We start from the raw sequence: 9,567 nt of genomic DNA, 5'->3' as shown, positions 1-9,567 counted from the left end.
TGACAGAAACCATCTTTGAGACAATTTTATTTGAGTATTGATCCATGTCCCATCCATTAATATGGAGGAGATGGGGTTCATGACCTATGCAGCCAGCCATCAGGTGGAGATCGAAAATGTTTTGACTTCACTCTTAGGGAACTGTCATGTCTTACATTTTTACATATACAGTCTGTTGCAGACGCAGGGAGAAAATGCAAACTTCACACAGAAAGGCTTAACTGGGATTCAAACCAACAACCTTCATTCTTAGTCAACAGTCCAAACCACTGCATCACCTCTGTGCCTGAACAGGGTGTTTTAACTAACAGCAGAAGAAAACAAACACACTAAGTTGTGCAGAGCCGGGGGTGTTGTTTGCGTTAACATTTCATTTTCCTTCCAACAGTTTGATGACTGTGTTGCCTGAGCATTTGATGAGTTTCTCACTGTGTAAATTAAAAACCAAAGTGACAGAACAGCCTGTTCTGTTATAACATGGTGATTCAAAGATTCATGTCTGTCACAGCCATGAGAAGGTAGGACAAATTTAAAACATGTGGACCCAGCAATACTCGAATACTTAATATTCCGCCTATCAAAATGGCAAATAGTGAGGAACCAGTAATTGTTGATGGTTGTTGTAAAGCCTGTTTATGTGTCTTGTCTTTTATTGTTTTCCATTTTTCTTGTGCCGGATGATGTAAGGACCACATAAAGTTTTGAAGTAATCAATCAATCAATAAAATTAGGGTTAGGGTTAGGGTTAACCCTAACCCTAACCCTAATTTTATTGATTGGGGTTCACCCTAACCCTAACCCTGCGAAGGTATTTGTATAGCCCCTATTGACAAGTCACAATTTGTCTTATAGCGCTTAACAAGGTGCAACCTCCTCTGTCCTTAACCCTCAACAAGAGTAAGGACTACCAAAAACAACCCATTAACAGGGTAGGGAAAAAAAGCAGCAACTGCAAATGATTGTGGAGTTATTGTAAGTAAAGAGTATGTGAGTAGGTGACGCACTTTATTTAAATGTGAGTAAATGATTATTAAAAGTAGTCTCCATAATGAGGGAAACACATTATTACACCTTGATTTCCATTCGGTGAAGCAGCTCCTGTCAGTGGAGCCTGAGTGCTGCTGACTGTGAGCTCCCCTCCTCTCCCTCTGAGTGAGAAGCTGAAAATGCAAAGCCTGACAGCACCTCCTTGTGTTCGTGCGTCCTCCCTACACAGCTCTGTCCGCGCTCTGTGAGTCCCCCTTCTGGTGAAGACACATAAACACAGCCACTCCCTGCAGCAACCCAGTGACGGTACATAGATCACCGGCGCTGCCAGATGTCACTTAATCACAGCTAGCAGAGGTGGTCGTCCGTTTGAGTAAGACGCGCCTGCGAGTCTCTTTCTTGGAGCAGATATTGCTAAGTGCCCCCCCCCCCCAGCCAGCTTGTAAATGATAATTAGTTTCCACTGTTGCCATGGCGACGGCACTGAACCAGCAGTGTGTGTCAGAGGAGGCGGCGTGACGAGCAGAGAGGGACATCAGCCGCTGGCTCCTCGCAGAGCTGCTGAGTTAGGATTCAAGTGTCGCTCGTGTTCATGCCGCAGAGCTCCCTCCACACCGGCCTGCTCCTGTCTGCTGAATTAAAAAACCTCCATTAGCCCTGCTCCCTCGTTCGCAACAACACCCGAGAGTCGCAACGACACGGTCAGCTTTTTTTTACGTGGAAAGGTTCATCCACATGCTCATGACCTTATGGTGAAGGTGCTATTTGGAGGAAACACAAGGCTAAGAAGAGGGGAACAAAAACCAGTGTCCCTTTCCAGTTGATGTTCACTGTCCTCCTGCATGGTTTCCTCCTTGTCAATACTGGGAGTTTTTTCCAAACTGGAGTTGATGGCCTCGAGTGTTCGGCTCTGCAAAAACTAACCGGAGAGCAGAAAGATGAGACAGAAAAGAAGAGAGATAAAGTATTAGCATGAACAGAAAGCTTTTAGAAACAGTGAGTCACATGCACATAATCCTCTAAAGATAGATACAGGGCTCACACACTGTGCAGCCACTGACAAGACGACACTCTTGTTCAACATCTCTATCTCTCTCCGGCCATTCTGTCAGCAGGTTGTGAGACACTTGTGTGTGTCAGTGTGTGCGGGGAACTTCTAACGAGACACATTAGGCTGTCGATGGTTTATTTATTTATGGTCTGTTAATGCCTACGTGACGGAATGAAAATGAATTGTGAAGGGAAAGACTGAAAATGTGGTTATATATCATAAATACACATGTTGCATTCCTTGTCTCTTAAGAATAAACTATAGACTTATAAATTATACAAGAGCATGAAAGCCCCCTGTCTTAAACAGACAGCTGTCCGGGGAATTAGAAACTGAGGAATTAGGGGAATTAGAAACTGAGATCTATAGCGTTCAAACATCTTTGTTTGCTGTAGAAAAAACTGTAGAACTGTAGAAAACTGAGAGCTGCCAGTGATGTAGAGGGAGGAAAACCTCAACTTCTTTTGATGAATAATGCAGATAAAAATATACAACTTCAAATGATAGATAAAACGTGATTGCAAAGACTAACTACATGATTTGGTGCAGTTCACAGCCAAGGAAACTTTGATTCAAAGGGACTATAACACTATAACAAAACCATGGATGGCTCTCAAGTGCATATACCGCTGCCAAGGCCCTAAAGTACCCTTCAAGTCAATTAAGCTGAACCAAATGTCACACACTTATAGAAAGTAGTATCCCATATGTGCCAGAATTTTTTTCATGATGACCCAAGACTCATTCCCTGGGAAAATGCTGAACATGTGAAAAAGATTCCTGGATCTGCCTCCTGATCCGGATTCGGCACCAGAATTGAAATGGTTCTTCCCTGACCCCATCACATCCTTCCATCAAGTTTAATGGTAAACAAATGGACCGGGTAAAATCATACAATGTTTTAACAACAAAACTAAAACATCAACTACGACTTTAACAGCTGGAAAGTTACAGTGCGAGCTGGAGGCCTGATTTTCATGTTTAGAAAACTAAACATCGACACATATACTGTGACGACCCAAACGGACTGAACTTCCCGTTTTTTTGTTGTTGTTCACTCACTGTTCATTGACTCCAGCTTCATGAACTCTCCTTGTTGAGCATTTGCACATTCACCACATCACCCAGTGTATATATATATATATATATATATATACACATACCTGCTCACACACTACATCCCCTCCAGGTTGTCTCTGGATGTCTAGTTGAGCTTTCCAGCCCTTGTTCCTCGTGCAGCCCACCTATGTACGACCGTTGCCTGTTGTGGTTTTCGAGACTGCCTATGCCCTGTCAGTTTTGCTTCCTTTTTTGTCAATGTTTTGTGATTTTGTGATTTTTGCTTGTGGATTCCCTGTGACCTTTTCATGGCTGGTTGCTTTCCTGTGTATGAACTCCTTGATTTTGGAGTTTTACCTGATTCCTGCATGTGAGAATGTGTTCATGGTTCAGTCATCACACACACAGAGGGACAATCTGTCGGATGACTCATCATGGTGTTGGGTTGTGTGTCTCTCATTATACTAGGCTGTGCATCTTTGTCTGTTGCCCTTGGATACAAGTGGTTTCTTGTTTAGCTCAAGACATAATCTTTGGGTTGCTGTAACCCTGAGGGGTTCATTCAGATCTGAGTGTAATTGGGGCAGGCATTGTTTATGTAATGGTTGGTAAATGTCATATTTAATGTGTGTCTGTTTCTGTTGGTGAGCTTCAGCCAGCAAACATGTTATGATCCAGTCTGGATTCACGATTGTGTTTTAAACCAGGCTGAAATTAAATTTCTATAATGTAGAGTTAGGGTGGGTTTTATTTATAGTCTTATTCATTAGAAATACAGATCAATGTTTATTTTGCAGCTCCTGTACCTTTAGTCAATATTTAAGCCACAGACTGTATCTAAAGATGGACGACATGACAGCCCCCCTCCAAAAGTGAAGCCAAAGGATCTTGGTTGCCACCTAGTGACTGGCTGCTGTATAGGTAATAAAACCTGCCTCCTTCATTTTAATAGTTGGGACATGGAACAAAGTTAAGTTGAAGTACATAGTTATTTCAGGTATTCAGACTCTTGCAAATCACGCCATCGGTGACAGATGGCAGTGTTGATACCTGGAATATTTCTTGGCCTCGATCTGGATGGTGGGAGGAAGTGAAACCCATGAGTGTATCTTTGAAGCGGTTTAGAAGTAGGTGGATCAAATCTGAATGGGATTTGATTGTTAACTTTAGACTTCAGCGTAGAGAAAGCCACTGTATATGATTTTAAGTGGGGTTTTTTTTCTCCATCAGAATGAAACAGAATTGTGCAGATGTGTGTTATCAGCTCATCAAATAATCACACTGTGTAAGCACAGGTGGCAGCAGCAGACTGTTCATACATTAACAGATCCAGCTTCGCTATGAGAGGGAGGATGCAGAGGAACTACGGTGTACAGAAGCAGTCTATCTGCTGGTCTCACTGGGACACTGGCACACTGTTTGATTCCAATGTGACATTTTCTAATCAAACCATGTTTTATGCATGCCCTCTGTTGGCCTCTGAGAGATGAGGGATTTATGTTGATACAGGGTGTGTGTGTGTGTGTGTGTGTGTGTGTGTGTGTGTGTGTGTGTGTGTGTGTGTGTGTGTGTGTGTGTGTGTGTGTGTGTGTGTGTGTGTGTGTGTGTGTGTGTGTGTGTGTGTGTGTGTGTGTGTGTGTGTGTGTGTGTGTGTGCACCTGCTGATTCTTTAGCATAGCTTCATGCTGTGACGAAGCCTTGAAGACAGAAAAGAACACAAACAGTCTCAGGTTCCCGTAGTCCCTGGGGAGGGGGCCTAACAGAATTATACATTTAAATTCTACACAATTTGTTGTGACCAGCAGAGATCACGTTGGCCACATTGGGGCGAATCAATACAAGGCACACATTAGATTCAATCAATACTGGACATGAGCCAATGTGCTCTTTCACCTTTCATTCTTTCCATGCATAGGCTAACACACACTCTTTCACTCGGCCTCTGAAGCTGTGATTTACTTTTCACACACACACACACACACACACACACACACACACACACACACACACACACACACACACACACACACACACACACACACACACACACAGACAGACACACAGTCCCTGTGTTTCTCGCCGTCTCTTTTCAATAAGATTTACAACTCGCCCTAAAATAAAGATGCCACTGTTCAAACAAAATCCATCAAAGCAACCTCTGCATACTGGCTTTTTGCTATTTTTTTCTCACCTACCACTGCTCTCAAATAGGTTTATCTGAATTGTCTCTATGAATGTGTGGAACCTTTTCAAGACATTCATCTATAAATGACTGTGTCGTAGGCTGGATTGTATTTGGAACGTCTGCTGATTCACTGGAGGCCTCAGTGGGATGCTTCTGGCTCAAAAATTTGGATTTTCATTCACAATAGTCCAAATGTGTAATGTATTCTGCCTACGCTACATTTTATAGGACAATTCAGTCTGATTTCATTGTAAAATCCTTCAGTGGCGTAGCCTGGCACTATGGTGCGAATTGAGCAAGTGAATGTTATCTGATTATGACTGAGATTTCTCAAGTAGACTCTTAGCAGAAGTTTGAATATTGATTGTAATCACATTTTTGAAAAAGGCTCGAAAGCATCTGCAGCTCCCGGATTCTGTTAAATTAGCATTTTTGGCCACATGCAGAGTAGACAATAGCTTGCTTAACTTTTCAGGTGCACTCTATTGTTGTAGAACTTTCCCCTGTATGTGCACATTTCTAAAAACCTATCTGTGTGCTGCGGTGTTCCCATGTTGGTTCGGCCCATATATGTGCAAGCGCAGCAGTTGCCTGTTACACTCTAAGCGTTCGCCAAAGAGTGGTTTTAACGCGCAGAGCTTTCCAGCCTAAAACTGTTATTAAACACTATATATTAATATAATTCTTCATTGTCATCGACTTAATTTATTAACCAACACAAATTCTGATCATAAATACCAAATATTCATGCATTTTCAGTATTTTAATCCTTTAAATGATATTTTCTCAATCAAAAAATGTGTCTTACATATGCGCAACTGCAGCGGTTTCCTATCACTCTCAAAACACTTGACGTAACTAATAGCTGTTTACAGTCCAGCAGATCCTAGCTTGCGAATCCCCTTATTTTGCTTCCAACATCAATTGTTGTGCCACCTGATATCAGTTGTGCTGATTCCTTCAACTGTTTTGCATATGCATATTTAAACAAGTGTTATTAAACACCATCCATCCTCTCAATCCTGATGCTGACGCGGCTCTTTTCACTTCCACCCACTAATTGCCCTCAGGATCCCCTGGCTCACCTCCAGGCTCTCTGTGAAGTGCAGCACGCTCCCGTGTGTGAAGTGACGTAACGTTGATCAAGTCGGTGACTCACTCCTTAGCTGCGTCCTAATTGCCTCTTTGGAAGCATTTTTTTGAAGCGTCTATAAAAGCAGCAGAAATAACATCTTATCACCGGTTCATCCGTCACAGCTTGCTTCACAATGTCACCACATGTTGGTTATGCTCAAGGTGCATTCAGGTAGTTCTATCTGTGGGATGACACCGTATTTGTTCATCCAGAATTAGCAATTATATCACACTAACTGGACAATGAAATTGCTACGACAACATGTGCTGTGAATCATAAAATCCAGACCCTAAACTCCACTTCCTGTTCCTGTGGGTGAGCTACATGTTATGATCCAGTCTGGATTCACGATTGTGTTTTAAACCAGGCTTAAATTTGATTTCTATAATGTAGGGTTTGGGTTAGGGTGGGTATTATTTATATTCTTTATACAGATCATTGTGTATTTTGCAGCTCCTGTACCTTTAGTCAGTATATAAGCCACAGACTGTATCTGAAGATGGACGACATGACAGCCCCCCTCCGAAAGTGAAGCCAAAGCATCTTGGTTGCCACCTGGTGGCTTGCTGCTGTAAAGTCAGCATGTTGTGGCCATAACCACTTCAAGTAGAACAGTAATCCACACAGTGAAACTTTTATACCGGTAGTTGTCACCTTGTTTGCTCTTGCATGCCAAATTCTCAAAGATAAGTTTAAGTTTGCATAATTAAATAATAATATGTTGGTGTCTGTGAGACTGGCTGCAAATTACAAAAACACTTTATTTGAGCAGGACGACCAGCTTTTACTCTCAGAAGTCTACAACTTTACGGACTGTCTGAGAAAAGATACAGTTTCTGTGAGTGCAGTGAATCAAAGCTGTCACGGAGTGTTAGTCAGTCCCCTCAGACGCTGTCTTCGATCCCTTTTCGACCATGTTTGGTTTCCCCGGACGTGCCATTCTTCATCATTATATGTTCCAGCTTAGTTCCTGTTCATGTTTCAGACTTATTTTCTCAGTGTTTCTGTCTGCCTACTACGATCCATCCGTCTGATAGCCTGTTTCTACTTCAATTACAGCATTTCCATGGCACCTACCTGTCTTCATGTGTCTGCATTTGGCTCCAGAAATGATTGAATTGTGACAGCACGCACTAACCACTGTGGAACCAGCAGATACTTCTTGCAAGGAGGATTTTATTGATTTGTTGCACACAGCCGTCAGCGTGTAGGTGGAAGAAAAACCTGCTTTTACAGAGCAGAAAAGAGCTGATCTGAGTGTGGCATGTTGAGAGGCATCATCAAAGCCGTGGCTGGACAATACTTTACCCGAGTGGCTTATGGACTTAATAAAAACACCCTGTCTTCGACTCGCCAGCCTCCACCACACTAATTTCCTGTCTTCACCTCAGTCAGAACTTCCACCTATACAACTCGAGTTTGCGAACCTGCTGTCCTGTCCTGAGCCGAGTAATTTCAAGGGAAGAACTTGGATTGTCTCGCGGACTCATCTATCTATCGTCCTGAGAGAGCTAGGATTTGGAGCCCCTAGAAAGAAGCTTGATTCTCAGAGAAGTCGATACCGAGCTGCGCGGGACCAAAGAGACTCAGCTGCCTAGCGACCCTGAGCCTCTGCTGCCCAGTGCCACAACCTACGCCCGGTTTGGTCCCCAGCCGAACCCTGATTTGGCCGTCCATGCTGACTTCCTGTCTGTTCCTGCATCAGGGGTCCCAGCAGGCGCCATGTCTGTTCATGCCTTATGGTTCCCTGCTGACGCTCTGTCTGTTGCTATGTCAGAGGACCCACCCCAAGTTTCGTCTGCTCCTGCTTTATAAATCCCAGCTGACACCTCCCCACCATGAGCCTCCACCTGTCTGTCTAGACCCCGGGTCGTCCACTCGAGAGCTCCTGCTCCACTCTGTTCCTGTTCTTGAGTTTTATCCCTCCCAGCGTTCCTGCCTGCTTCTTCCAATCTGCCTGTTTTTCTTCAACTAAAGTGCCTTCACCTCACCTGCCTGTCTTCATGTGTCTCTATTTGGATCCAGAAATCACTGAACTGTGGCAAGAGGTGGAAGAATCCAAGCAGAGACAATGGCAGCAGGAAACGATCATCCAAATGTACATGTACTGCCAAAACCAAAATCGAAACGTTAGTGTTGAGCAGAAAGATTTGTACAGGGACTTTACTTTCTTCTGAAAAAGACCAGGCTTGTGAAATTGTGAAACCTGTGCCATGATATGAGCTTTGGTTGATTTATTTTACTAGAACCCCCAAAAATATTCTACAAACAGACTGGAACTAAGGTAAATGTCAGTCATCAGTAGCTACTGATCGAGCTGCTCTACTATTAAGGCTTTGTGCTCTGCAGTTGTGTTTCAGTCAGAGAGACTTAGGCAGGCAGACACAAGCCAGAGATCCATTTTCACATCACTGTTTGCCCTGTGTGCCAGAACCATTATTATAATTACTGATACTGCTGGCCTCCTGTTACCAGCGATGAAATGCCTCTGGGAAAATTCGGTACAAACTCTGTGCTGGAAAAAAATTAAATTTGTCAGGAGGATGTTATCGTTTGCTGTTTAATGCCGTAATGGCCACAAGCCTGAGGGGGGGAAACAAAGAAGAAAGAAAACAGTCTCTTAACTCCAGTAGGAGGGAGAGTCCTCTTCACTCTTAACGAAATGATAAGAAAGTCGGCCTCCCTCTCACTTTCCAACTCTCGCATGACCAGAACTTCAAAGTCCTCCCTTCAGCATCAAATATTAAGCAGGAAGCTGCGCCTACACCTGTTCCTCAGCGGAGTGGCTTGTTCCATTTGCATCCACTTTCATCACAGCAGCTGATATGTAGGCCACCTAACTCAGGGATTCAACAGTTACTGTTATTGACACGACCGGTGCTTAATAACTTCCCTCTGTGCCGGATCAGTGCCTTTAAGGGCACAGGCAGAGGTGATGCTTGTTGACATTTGGGATTTGGTTTGATGAGATGTCTCCTTTAGTGCTGTGCCATCATGCTTCCAAAATAAGGCGATGATCGCGGCGAGGATGACTGATGCAGATTGTTATTCTTCAGCAAACAATCTTGCTTTGGTTACTCATCCCAGTGATTGTACAATAAATTACAGCACTGAAAAAGAGCCAGGGTCTCTCAGGTTGTGTTACAGAAA

The sequence above is a fragment of the Pleuronectes platessa genome, chromosome 1 (assembly GCF_947347685.1).
Source record: "Pleuronectes platessa chromosome 1, fPlePla1.1, whole genome shotgun sequence".
Classification (NCBI taxonomy): Eukaryota; Metazoa; Chordata; class Actinopteri; order Pleuronectiformes; family Pleuronectidae; genus Pleuronectes; species Pleuronectes platessa.
Note: the sequence above shows the minus strand (reverse complement) of the source record.